This window comes from Cherax quadricarinatus, unplaced genomic scaffold, assembly GCF_038502225.1.
Source record: "Cherax quadricarinatus isolate ZL_2023a unplaced genomic scaffold, ASM3850222v1 Contig482, whole genome shotgun sequence".
Lineage (NCBI taxonomy): Eukaryota > Metazoa > Arthropoda > Malacostraca > Decapoda > Parastacidae > Cherax > Cherax quadricarinatus.
Genome location: NW_027195508.1, coordinates 10,667 through 23,617, shown reverse-complemented (window position 1 = coordinate 23,617; position 12,951 = coordinate 10,667). Strand labels below are relative to the sequence as shown.

The 12,951-nt window shown below is 54.5% G+C and overlaps 1 long non-coding RNA gene across 1 annotated transcript in view; it reads right to left on the bottom strand.

Moving 5' to 3' along the window:
* The window catches only part of LOC138851392 (uncharacterized), a 47,089-nt gene extending 34,905 nt beyond the window's left edge, over window positions 1-12,184 (bottom strand). Inside the window, exon 1 of the long non-coding RNA XR_011391194.1 lies at window positions 12,140-12,184. This is a non-coding gene — a long non-coding RNA (uncharacterized lncRNA). The remainder of the gene's footprint in view (window positions 1-12,139) is intronic.
* Window positions 12,185-12,951: the final 767 nt, after the last annotated feature.

The window sequence follows — 12,951 nt, the reverse complement described above, 5'->3', positions numbered from 1 at the left end:
CCGCTCTTGATAAAGTACGTCAAGAAACTAGAGAAAGTGCAAAGGTTTGCGACAAGGTTAGTTCCAGAGCTAAGGGGAATGTCCTATGAAGAAAGGTTAAGGGAAATCGGTCTGACGACACTGGAGGACAGGAGGGTCAGGGGAGACATGATATCGACATACAAAATACTGTGCGGAATAGACAAGGTGGACAAAGACAGGATGTTCCAGGGAGGGGACACAGACACAAGGGATCACAATTGGAAGCTGAAGACTCAGGTGAGTCACAGGGATGTTAGGAAGTATTTCTTCAGCCACAGAGTTATTAGGAAGTGGAATAATCTGGCAAGCGATGTAGTTGAGGCAGGAATCATACATAGTTTTAAGACGAGATATGATAAAGCACATGGAGCAGTGAGTGGGAGGACCCAGTAGCGGCCAGTGAAGAGGCGGGGCCAGGAGCTGAATCTCAACCCCTGCAACCACAATTAGGTGAGTACACGCACGCACATAGTCCAGCAACTGGCAACTCGAATTTAACCCCGCCAAATGCAAAGTCATGAAGATCGGGGAAAGGCAAAGAAGACCGTAGAGAGAATATAGGCTAGGAGCCAAAAAACTGCAAACCTCGCTCAAGGAAAAAGATCTTTGGGTGAGCATAACACCGAGGACGTCTCCGGAAACACACATCAACCAGATAATTGCAGCCGCATATAGGCGCCTGGCAAACCTGAGAATAGCGTTCCAGTACCTCAGTAAAGAATCGTTTAAGACTTTATACACTGTGTATGTCAGGCACATACTGGAGTACGCAGCACCAGTTTGGAACCCACACCTGGTCAAACACGTCAAAAAATTTAAAGAAAGTGCGAAGGTTTCCAACAAGGCTAGATCCAGAGCTAAGGGGAATGTCCTACGAAGAAAGGGTGAGGGAAATAGGCCTGACGACATAGGACAGGAGGGTTAGGGGAAATATGATAACGACATACAAAACATTGCGAGGAATAGATACGGTGGACAGAGACAGGATGTTCCAGACATGGGACGCAGAAACAAGGGATCACGATTGGAAGTTGAAGACCCAGATGAGTCGAAGGGATGTTAAGAAGTATTTCTTCAGAGTTGCCAGGAAGAGGAATAGTTTAGCAAGTGAGGTACTGAAGGCAGGAACCATACATTGTTTTAAGATTAGATGTGATAAAGCTCATGGAGCAGGGAGAGAGAGGACCTAGTAGCACTCAGTGAAGAGGCGGGGCCAGGAGCCGAGTCTCGACCCCTGCAACCACAATTAGGCGAGTACACGTTATACCTCCTAACACACACAAACACACACATGTTAAACCTCCTCACTTACACACACACGTTATGTCTCCTCACACACACACACACGTTATACCTCACACACACAACGTTATACCTCACACACACACACACACACACACGTTATACCTCCACACACACACAGGTTATACCTCCTCTCTCTCTCTCTCTCTCACACACACACACACACACACACACACACACACACGGGGCCAGGAGCTAAGTCTCGACCCCTGCAGCCACAATTAGGTGAGTACACACACACACAAACCTGAGAATAGCGTTCCGGTACCACAGTAAAGAATCGTTCAAGACTTTATACACTGTGTATGTCTGGCACATACTGGAGTACGCAGCACCAGTTTGGAACCCACACCTGGTTAAACTCGTCAAGAAACCAGAGAAAGTGCAAAGGTTTGCAACAAGGCTAGTTCCAGAGCTAAGAGGAATGTCCTACGAAGAAAGGTTAAGGGAAATCGGTCTGACAACACTGGAAGACAGGAGGGTCAGGGGAGACGTGATAACGGCATACAAAATGCTGCGTGGAATAGGCAAGGTGGACAGAGGAAGGATGTTCCAGAGAGGGGACACAGAAACAAGGGGTCACAGTTGGAAGCTGAAGACTCAGATGAGTCGAGTCACAGGGATGTTAGGAAGTATTTCTTCAATTAAAATCAGGAAGTGGAATAATTTAGTGAGGTAGTGGAGGCATGAACCATACATAGCTTTAAGATGAGGTATGATAAAGCTCATGGAGCAGGGAGAGGACCTAGAAGCACTCAGTGAAGTTGCGGGGCCAGGAGCCGAGTCTCGACCCCTGAAACCACAATTAGGTGACTACAGTTAGGTGAGTACACACAGCTTGTGTAATGAAGTGGAGGTGAGAAAATTATCAATTGTTGAACTGAAACTGACCTATGATGGCAGATGGTGTCCGGATGACTGTAGCCAGCTGCTGCTGGGGTAGTCAGCTAGTGCTGGGGTATCTGGCTGGTGCTGGGGTAGCCAGCTGCTGCTGGGGTAGTCAGCTAGTGCTGGGGTATCTGGCTGGTGCTGGGGTAGCCAGCTGCTGCTGGGGTAGTCAGCTAGTGCTGGGGTATCTGGCTGGTGCTGGGGTATCCGGCTGGTGCTGGGGTAGCCAGCTGGTGCTGAGTTGGCTAGTTTGGTTGGGGTATCCAGTTGGTGCTGGGGTAGCTAGCTGGTGCTTTGGAAATCAGCTGGTACTGTAGTCAACTGGTGCTGGTTTAGCTAGCTGGTTTTGCGGTAGTCGGCTGGTGCTGGGATAGTCAGCTTGTGCTGGGGTAGGCAGCTGGTGCTAAGGTAGCTAGCTTGGTAAGGGTATCCAGTTGGTGCTGGGGTAGCTAGCTGGAGCTGGGGTAGCTAGCTGGTGCTTGGGTAATTAGCTGGTGCTGTAATCAGCTGGTGCTGGGGTAGATAGCTGGTGCTGCGGTAGTCAGCTGGTGCTGAGGTAGCCAGCTGGTGCTGGGTAGTCAGCTGGTGTTGGGGTAGCTAGCTGGTGCTGGGGTAGCTGGCTAGTGCTGGGTAGTCAGCTGGTGCTGGGGTAGCCAGCTGTTGCTGGGGTAGCCAGCTGGTGCTGGGTAGTCAGCTGGTGCTGGGGTAGCTAGCTGGTGCTGGGGTAGCTAGCTGGAGCTGGTTGAGCTAGCTGGTGCTTGGGTAATCAGCTGGTGCTGGAGTAGTCAGCTGGTGCTGGGGTAGCTTGCTGGTGCTTGGGTAATCAGCTGGTGCTGGAGTCGTCAGCTGGTGCTGAGGTAGCTAGCCGGTGCTGCGGTAGTCAGCTGGTGCTTGGTTAATCAGCTGGAGCTGGGGTAGCTAGCTGGAGCTAGGGTAGCTAGCTGGAGCTGGGGTAGCTAGCTGGTGCTGGGGTAGCTAGCTGGAGCTAGGGTAGCTAGCTGGAGCTGGGGTAGCTAGCTGGTGCTGGGGTAGCTAGCTGGAGCTGGGGTAGCTAACTGGTGCTGGGGTAATCAGCTGGTGCTGGGGTATTCAGCTGGTGCTCTGGGTAGCTAGCTGGCGCTGGGGTAGTCAGCTGGTGCTTGGGTAGCTTGCTAGCGCTGGGGTAATCAGCTGGTGCTGCGGTAGCTATCTGGTGCTGGGGTAGCCAGCTAGTGCTGGTGTATCCAGCTGGGGCAGGGGCATCCAGCTGGTGTTGGGGTAGCCTGCTAGTGCTTGTGTATCCAGGTGGTGCTGGAGCCACCTGTTCTATCCTCAACAGTTTTGAGGCAATGTTAATTTGTTGTTTTCTGAGAACACTCCCGCGATAACACTCCCGCGATAACACTCCCGCGATAACACTCCCGCGATAACACGCCCGCGATAACACGCCCGCGATAACACGCCCGCGAAAACACTCCCGCGATAACACTCCCGCGATAACACTCCCGCGATAACACGCCCGCGATAACACGCCCGCGATAACACTCCCGCGATAACACTCCCGCGATAACACGCCCGCGATAACACGCCCGCGATAACACGCCCGCGATAACACTCCCGCGATAACACTCCCGCGATAACACTCCCGCGATAACACGCCCGCGATAACACGCCCGCGATAACACTCCCGCGATAACACTCCCGCGATAACACGCCCGCGATAACACGCCCGCGATAACACGCCCGCGATAACACGCCCGCGATAACACGCCCGCGATAACACTCCCGCGATAACACTCCCGCGATAGCACTCCCGCGATAACACTCCCGCGATAACACGCCCGCGATAACACTCCCGCGATAACACTCCCGCGATAACACGCCCGCGATAACACGCCCGCGATAACACTCCCGCGATAACACTCCCGCGATAACACTCCCGCGATAACACGCCAGCGATAACACGCCCGCGATAACACTCCCGCGATAACACTCCCGCGATAACACTCCCGCGATAACACGCTCGCGATAACACTCCCGCGATAACACTCCCGCGATAACACGCCCGCGATAACACTCCCGCGATAACACTCCCGCGATAACACTCCCGCGATAACACTCCCGCGATAACACGCCCGCGATAACACGCCCGCGATAACACTCCCGCGATAACACTCCCGCGATAACACTCCCGCGATAACACTCCCGCGATAATACGCCCGCGATAACACGCCCGCGATAACCCGCGATAACCCGCGATAACCCGCGATAACACTCCCGCGATAACACTCCCGCGATAACACTCCCGCGATAACACGCCCGCGATAACCCGCGATAACCCGCGATAACCCGCGATAACACTCCCGCGATAACACGCCCGCGATAACCCGCGATAACCCGCGATAACCCGCGATAACACTCCCGCGATAACACTCCCGCGATAACACGCCCGCGATAACACGCCCGCGATAACACTCCCGCGATAACACTCCCGCGATAACACTCCCGCGATAACACTCCCGCGATAACACGCCCGCGATAACACTCCCGCGATAACACTCCCGCGATAACACGCCCGCGATAACACGCCCGCGATAACACGCCCGCGATAACACTCCCGCGATAACCCGCGATAACACTCCCGCGATAACACGCCCGCGATAACACTCCCGCGATAACACTCCCGCGATAACACGCCCGCGATAACACTCCCGCGATAACACTCCCGCGATAACACTCCCGCGATAACACTCCCGCGATAACACTCCCGCGATAACACTCCCGCGATAACACGCCCGCGATAACACGCCCGCGATAACACGCCCGCGATAACACTCCCGCGATAACACTCCCGCGATAACACTCCCGCGATAACACGCCCGCGATAACACGCCCGCGATAACACTCCCGCGATAACACTCCCGCGATAACACGCTCGCGATAACACTCCCGCGATAACACTCCCGCGATAACACGCCCGCGATAACACTCCCGCGATAACACTCCCGCGATAACACTCCCGCGATAACACGCCCGCGATAACACGCCCGCGATAGCACTCCCGCGATAACACTCCCGCGATAACACTCCCGCGATAACACTCCCGCGATAACACTCCCGCGATAATACGCCCGCGATAACACGCCCGCGATAACCCGCGATAACCCGCGATAACCCGCGATAACACTCCCGCGATAACACTCCCGCGATAACACTCCCGCGATAACACTCCCGCGATAACACGCCCGCGATAACACGCCCGCGATAACACTCCCGCGATAACACTCCCGCGATAACACTCCCGCGATAACACTCCCGCGATAATACGCCCGCGATAACACGCCCGCGATAACCCGCGATAACCCGCGATAACCCGCGATAACACTCCCGCGATAACACGCCCGCGATAACCCGCGATAACCCGCGATAACCCGCGATAACCCGCGATAACACTCCCGCGATAACACTCCCGCGATAACACGCCCGCGATAACACGCCCGCGATAACACGCCCGCGATAACACGCCCGCGATAACACTCCCGCGATAACACTCCCGCGATAACACTCCCGCGATAACACTCCCGCGATAACACGCCCGCGATAACACGCCCGCGATAACACTCCCGCGATAACACTCCCGCGATAACACTCCCGCGATAACACGCCCGCGATAACACGCCCGCGATAACACGCCCGCGATAACACGCCCGCGATAACACTCCCGCGATAACACTCCCGCGATAACACTCCCGCGATAACACGCCCGCGATAACACGCCCGCGATAACACTCCCGCGATAACACTCCCGCGATAACACTCCCGCGATAACACGCCCGCGATAACACGCCCGCGATAACACTCCCGCGATAACACTCCCGCGATAACACGCTCGCGATAACACTCCCGCGATAACACGCCCGCGATAACACGCCCGCGATAACACTCCCGCGATAACACTCCCGCGATAACACGCTCGCGATAACACTCCCGCGATAACACTCCCGCGATAACACTCCCGCGATAACACTCCCGCGATAACACTCCCGCGATAACACTCCCGCGATAACACGCCCGCGATAACACGCCCGCGATAACACTCCCGCGATAACACTCCCGCGATAACACTCCCGCGATAACACGCCCGCGATAACACGCCCGCGATAACACTCCCGCGATAACACTCCCGCGATAACACTCCCGCGATAACACGCCCGCGATAACACTCCCGCGATAACACGCCCACGATAACACGCCCGCGATAACCCGCGATAACCCGCGATAACCCGCGATAACACTCCCGCGATAACACTCCCGCGATAACACTCCCGCGATAACACTCCCGCGATAACACGCCCGCGATAACCCGCGATAACCCGCGATATCCCGCGATAACACTCCCGCGATAACACTCCCGCGATAACACGCCCGCGATAACACTCCCGCGATAACACTCCCGCGATAACACTCCCGCGATAACACGCCCGCGATAACACGCCCGCGATAACACTCCCGCGATAACACTCCCGCGATAACACTCCCGCGATAACACGCCCGCGATAACACTCCCGCGATAACACGCCCACGATAACACGCCCGCGATAACCCGCGATAACCCGCGATAACACTCCCGCGATAACACTCCCGCGATAACACTCCCGCGATAACACTCCCGCGATAACACGCCCGCGATAACCCGCGATAACCCGCGATATCCCGCGATAACACTCCCGCGATAACACTCCCGCGATAACACGCCCGCGATAACACTCCCGCGATAACACTCCCGCGATAACACTCCCGCGATAACACGCCCGCGATAACACTCCCGCGATAACACTCCCGCGATAACACGCCCGCGATAACACGCCCGCGATAACACGCCCGCGATAACACGCCCGCGATAACACTCCCGCGATAACACTCCCGCGATAACACTCCCGCGATAACACGCCCGCGATAACACGCCCGCGATAACACTCCCGCGATAACACTCCCGCGATAACACTCCCGCGATAACACGCCCGCGATAACACGCCCGCGATAACACTCCCGCGATAACACTCCCGCGATAACACTCCCGCGATAACACGCTCGCGATAACACTCCCGCGATAACACGCCCGCGATAACACGCCCGCGATAACACTCCCGCGATAACACTCCCGCGATAACACGCTCGCGATAACACTCCCGCGATAACACTCCCGCGATAACACTCCCGCGATAACACTCCCGCGATAACACTCCCGCGATAACACTCCCGCGATAACACGCCCGCGATAACACGCCCGCGATAACACTCCCGCGATAACACTCCCGCGATAACACTCCCGCGATAACACGCCCGCGATAACACGCCCGCGATAACACTCCCGCGATAACACTCCCGCGATAACACTCCCGCGATAACACGCCCGCGATAACACTCCCGCGATAACACGCCCACGATAACACGCCCGCGATAACCCGCGATAACCCGCGATAACCCGCGATAACACTCCCGCGATAACACTCCCGCGATAACACTCCCGCGATAACACGCCCGCGATAACCCGCGATAACCCGCGATATCCCGCGATAACACTCCCGCGATAACACTCCCGCGATAACACGCCCGCGATAACACTCCCGCGATAACACTCCCGCGATAACACGCCCGCGATAACACGCCCGCGATAACACTCCCGCGATAACACTCCCGCGATAACACGCCCGCGATAACACGCCCGCGATAACACGCCCGCGATAACACTCCCGCGATAACACTCCCGCGATAACACTCCCGCGATAACACTCCCGCGATAACACTCCCGCGATAACACTCCCGCGATAACACTCCCGCAATAACACTCCCGCAATAACACTCCCGTGATAACACTCCCGTGATAACACTCCCGCGATAATACTCCCCCGATAACACTCCCGCAATAACACTCCCGCAATAACACTCCCGCAATAACACTCCCGCAATAACACTCCCGCGATAACACTCCAGCGATAACACTCCCGCGATAACACTCCCGCGATAACACTCCCGCGATAACACTCCCGCGATAACACTCCCGCGATAACACTCCCGCGATAACACGCCCGCGATAACACGCCCGCGATAACCCGCGATAACCCGCGATAACACTCCCGCGATAACACTCCCGCGATAACACTCCCGCGATAACACTCCCGCGATAACACTCCCGCGATAACACTCCCGCAATAACACTCCCGCAATAACACTCCCGTGATAACACTCCCGTGATAACACTCCCGCGATAATACTCCCCCGATAGCACTCCCGCAATAACACTCCCGCAATAACACTCCCGCAATAACACTCCCGCAATAACACTCCCGCGATAACACTCCCGCGATAACACTCCCGCGATAACACTCCCGCGGTAACACTCCCGCGGTAACACTCCTGCAATAACGCTCCCCCGATAAAACTCCCCCGATAGCACTCCCGCGATAACACTTCCGCGATAACACTCCCCTAATAACACTCCCCTAATAACACTCCCCTAATAACACTCCCCTAATAAAACTCCCCCGATAACACTCCCGCGGTAACTCTCCCGTGATAGCACTCCCGCAGTAACTCTCCCCCGATAGCCCTCCCCTAATAACACTCCCCTAATAAAACTCCCCCGATAGCACTCCCCCGATAAAACTCCCCCGATAGCACTCCCGTGATAACACTCCCGCGAAAACTCTCCCCCCCCGATAACTCCCCCGAAAATACTCCCCCGATAAAACTTCCCCGATAACCCTCCCTCTATAACACTCCCGCAATAACACTCCCGCGATAACACTCCCGTGATAACACTCCCGCGATAACACTCCCGTGATAACACTCCCGCGATAATACTCCCCCGATAGCACTCCCGCAATAACACTCCCGCGATAACACTCCCGCGATAACACTCCCGCGATAACACTCCCGCGATAACACTCCCGCGATAACACTCCCGCGGTAACTCTCCCGTGATAACACTCCCGCGAAAACTCTCCCCCGATAACTCCCCCGAAAATACTCCCGCGATAACACTCCCCCGATAGCACTCCCGCAATAACACTCCCGCAATAACCCTCCCGCAATAACACTCCCGCGATAACACTCCCGCGATAACACTCCCGCGATAACACTCCCGCAATAACACTCCCGCAATAACACTCCCGCAATAACACTCCCGCAATAACACTCCCGCGGTAACACTCCCGCGGTAACACTCCTGCAATAACGCTCCCCCGATAAAACTCCCCCGATAGCACTCCCGCGATAACACTTCCGCGATAACACTCCCGCGATAACACTCCCCTAATAACACTCCCCTAATAACACTCCCCTAATAAAACTCCCCCGATAACACTCCCGCGGTAACTCTCCCGTGATAGCACTCCCGCGAAAACTCTCCCCCGATAACTCCCCCGAAAATACTCCTCCGATAAAACTCCTCCGATAAAACTCCCCCGATAACCCTCCCCCGATAACACTCCCGCAATAACACTCCCGCAATAACACTCCCGCGATAACACTCCCGCGATAACACTCCCGCGATAACACTCCCGTGATAACACTCCCCCGATAGCACTCCCGCAATAACACTCCCGCAATAACACTCCCGCAATAACACTCCCGCGAAAACACTCCCGCGATAACACTCCCGCGATAACACTCCCGCGATAACACTCCCGCGATAACACTCCCTCGGTAACACTCCCGCGATAACACTCCCGCGATAACACTCCCGCGATAACGCTCCCCCGATAAAACTCCCCCGATAGCACTCCCGAGATAACACTGCCGCGATAACACTCCCCTAATAAAACTCCCCCGATAACACTCCCGCGGTAACTCTCCCGTGATAACACTCCCGCGAAAACTCTCCCCCGATAACTCCCGCGATAACACTCCCGCAATAACACTCCCGCGATAACACTCCCGCGATAACACTCCCGCGATAACACTCCCGCGATAACACTCCCGCGATAACACTCCCGCGACAACACTCCCGCGATAACACTCCCGCAGTAACACTCCCGCAGTAACACTCCCGCAGTAACACTCCCGCGATAACACTCCCGTGATAACACTCCCGCGATAATACTCCCCCGATAGCACTCCCGCAATAACACTCCCGCGATAACACTCCCGCGATAACACTCCCGTGACAACACTCCCGCGACAACACTCCCGCGATAACACTCCCGCAATAACACTCCCACGATAACACTCCCCCGAAAGCACTCCCGCAATAACACTCCCGCAATAACACTCCCGCAATAACACTCCCGCGATAACACTCCCGCGATAACACTCCCGCGGTAACACTCCCGCGGTAACACTCCCGCGATAACACTCCCGCGATAACACTCCCGCGATAACACTCCTGCAATAACGCTCCCCCGATAAAACTCCCCCGATAGCACTCCCGCGATAACACTTCCGCGATAACACTCCCCTAATAACACTCCCCTAAGAAAACTCCCCCGATAACACTCCCGCGGTAACTCTCCCGTGATAACACTCCCGCGAAAACTCTCCCCCGATAACTCCCCCGAAAATACTCCCCCGATAAAACTCCCCCGATAGCCCTCCCCCGATAACACTCCCGCAATAACACTCCCGCAATAACACTCCCGCGATAACACTCCCGCGATAACACTCCCGCGATAACACTCCCGTGATAACACTCCCGCGATAACACTCCCCCGATAGCACTCCCGCAATAACCCTCCCGCAATAACACTCCCGCGATAACACTCCCGCGATAACACTCCCGCGATAACACTCCCGCGATAACACTCCCGCAATAACACTCCCGCGACAACACTCCCGCGATAACACTCCCCCGATAACACTCCCGCAATAAAACTCCCGTGATAACACTCCCCCGATAACACTCCCCCGATAACACTCCGGCAATAAAACTCCCGCAATAACACTCCCGCAATAACACTCCCGCAATAACACTCCCGCAATAACACTACCGCGATAACACTCCCGCGATAACACTCGCCCGATAGCACTCCCGCGATAACACTCCCGCGATAACATTCCCGCAATAACACTCCCGCAATAACACTCCCGCAATAACACTCCCGCAATAACACTCCCGCTGTAACACTCCCGCGAAAACATTCCCGCAATAACACTCCCGCAATAACACTCCCGCAATAACACTCGCGATAATACTCCCGTGATAACACTCCCTCAATAACACTCCCGCGATAACACTCCCGCGATAACACTCCCGCAATAACGCTCCCGCGATAACACTCCCGCAATAAAACTCCCGCAATAAAACTCCCGTGATAACACTCCCGCGATAACACTCCCGCAATAACACTCCCGCAATAACACTCCCCCGATAACACTCCCGTGATAACACTCCCGTGATAACACTCCCGTGATAACACTCCCGCGATAACACTCCCGCGATAACACTCCCGCGATAACACTCCCGCAGTAACATTCCCGCAATAACACTCACAGTAACATTCCCGCAATAACACTCCCGCAAATAACTCTCCCGCAAATAACACTCCCGCGATAACACTCCCGCGATAACACTCCCGCGATAACACTCCCGCAATAACACTCCCGCAAATAACACTCCCGCAAATAACATTCCCGCAATAACACTCCCGCAATAACATTCCCGCAATAACACTCCCGCAAATAACACTCCCGCGATAACACTCCCGCGATAACACTCCCGCAATAACACTCCCGCAGTAACATTCCCGCAATAACACTCCCGCAAATAACACTCCCGCAATAACACTCCCGCAATAACACTCCCCAGATAGGGAGCGAACGCCGGGTCACCACTACTTGAAAAAGACCCGGGCCGGGAGAATACCGGCGAATAAAAAAAAAAAAATAATATATAATACACATCTCTGGGTGTATATAAACTGAAGGATATACATATTTCAGTGTATTTTACCTGTAGGTAGGAGAGTGTAGTGAGGCGACCGTCCTGTTGTAGCTGCTACAACCACAGTGAGGGACAATAAGCTTCTTCAAGCTCGTCAAGCTTCGAGGCTTCGAAGCTTTTCATGAAGCCTTTGAATGAGTCGTTTCTTCATGGAGTTTTTTAACATCTTTGTGAACACGTGATTCATACACGCAGCGCTGTATGTTTCTCCTTGTATACACCCAAAATTTAATTCCTAATCTAAAAATTAAAGCATTCCTGACTGGTGGTATACAGGTTGGTTAATAGGGTTTGAAGCCTATCGACTACACCAGTGTTGCGCGGTAACCTATCCACCGCCAGATAAAAAAATTTTAATACCCAAAGAATTCAAACAAATTCTTAACATATATACCCTGAGAGATATGCAGCTGTCAGGGTATATATCCGGTAGGTATACAGGTGACTTGCAGCCCTGTTAATTCTCGTGTAGTAGATAGACTTGAAACCCCCAATTCAAAATATTAATTATAATAATCTATACCATTTGTTCACATCGCTTCCGGGCCGTGCGGACCTGCTGCGCAGACGCTCCTGATTGAGTTGGCTTATGCGCAGTTTACCTGTTTGAGCTGCTACCCCTGGCGTTAGCTGGTGAAAACTTTATTTTCCAACATGGCGCTGCATAGCAACAGGCGCATCAACACTGTCTGCGTTGAGTTGACCCGTGGGGCTGTCACGGGAGCCACGATGGATTTGTTACTACCGGCGATTATCCGTGATACCTACGGTATCGCAAATGAAGAGATATGTGGTGTAGCACTTAATGGGACGACACGGAT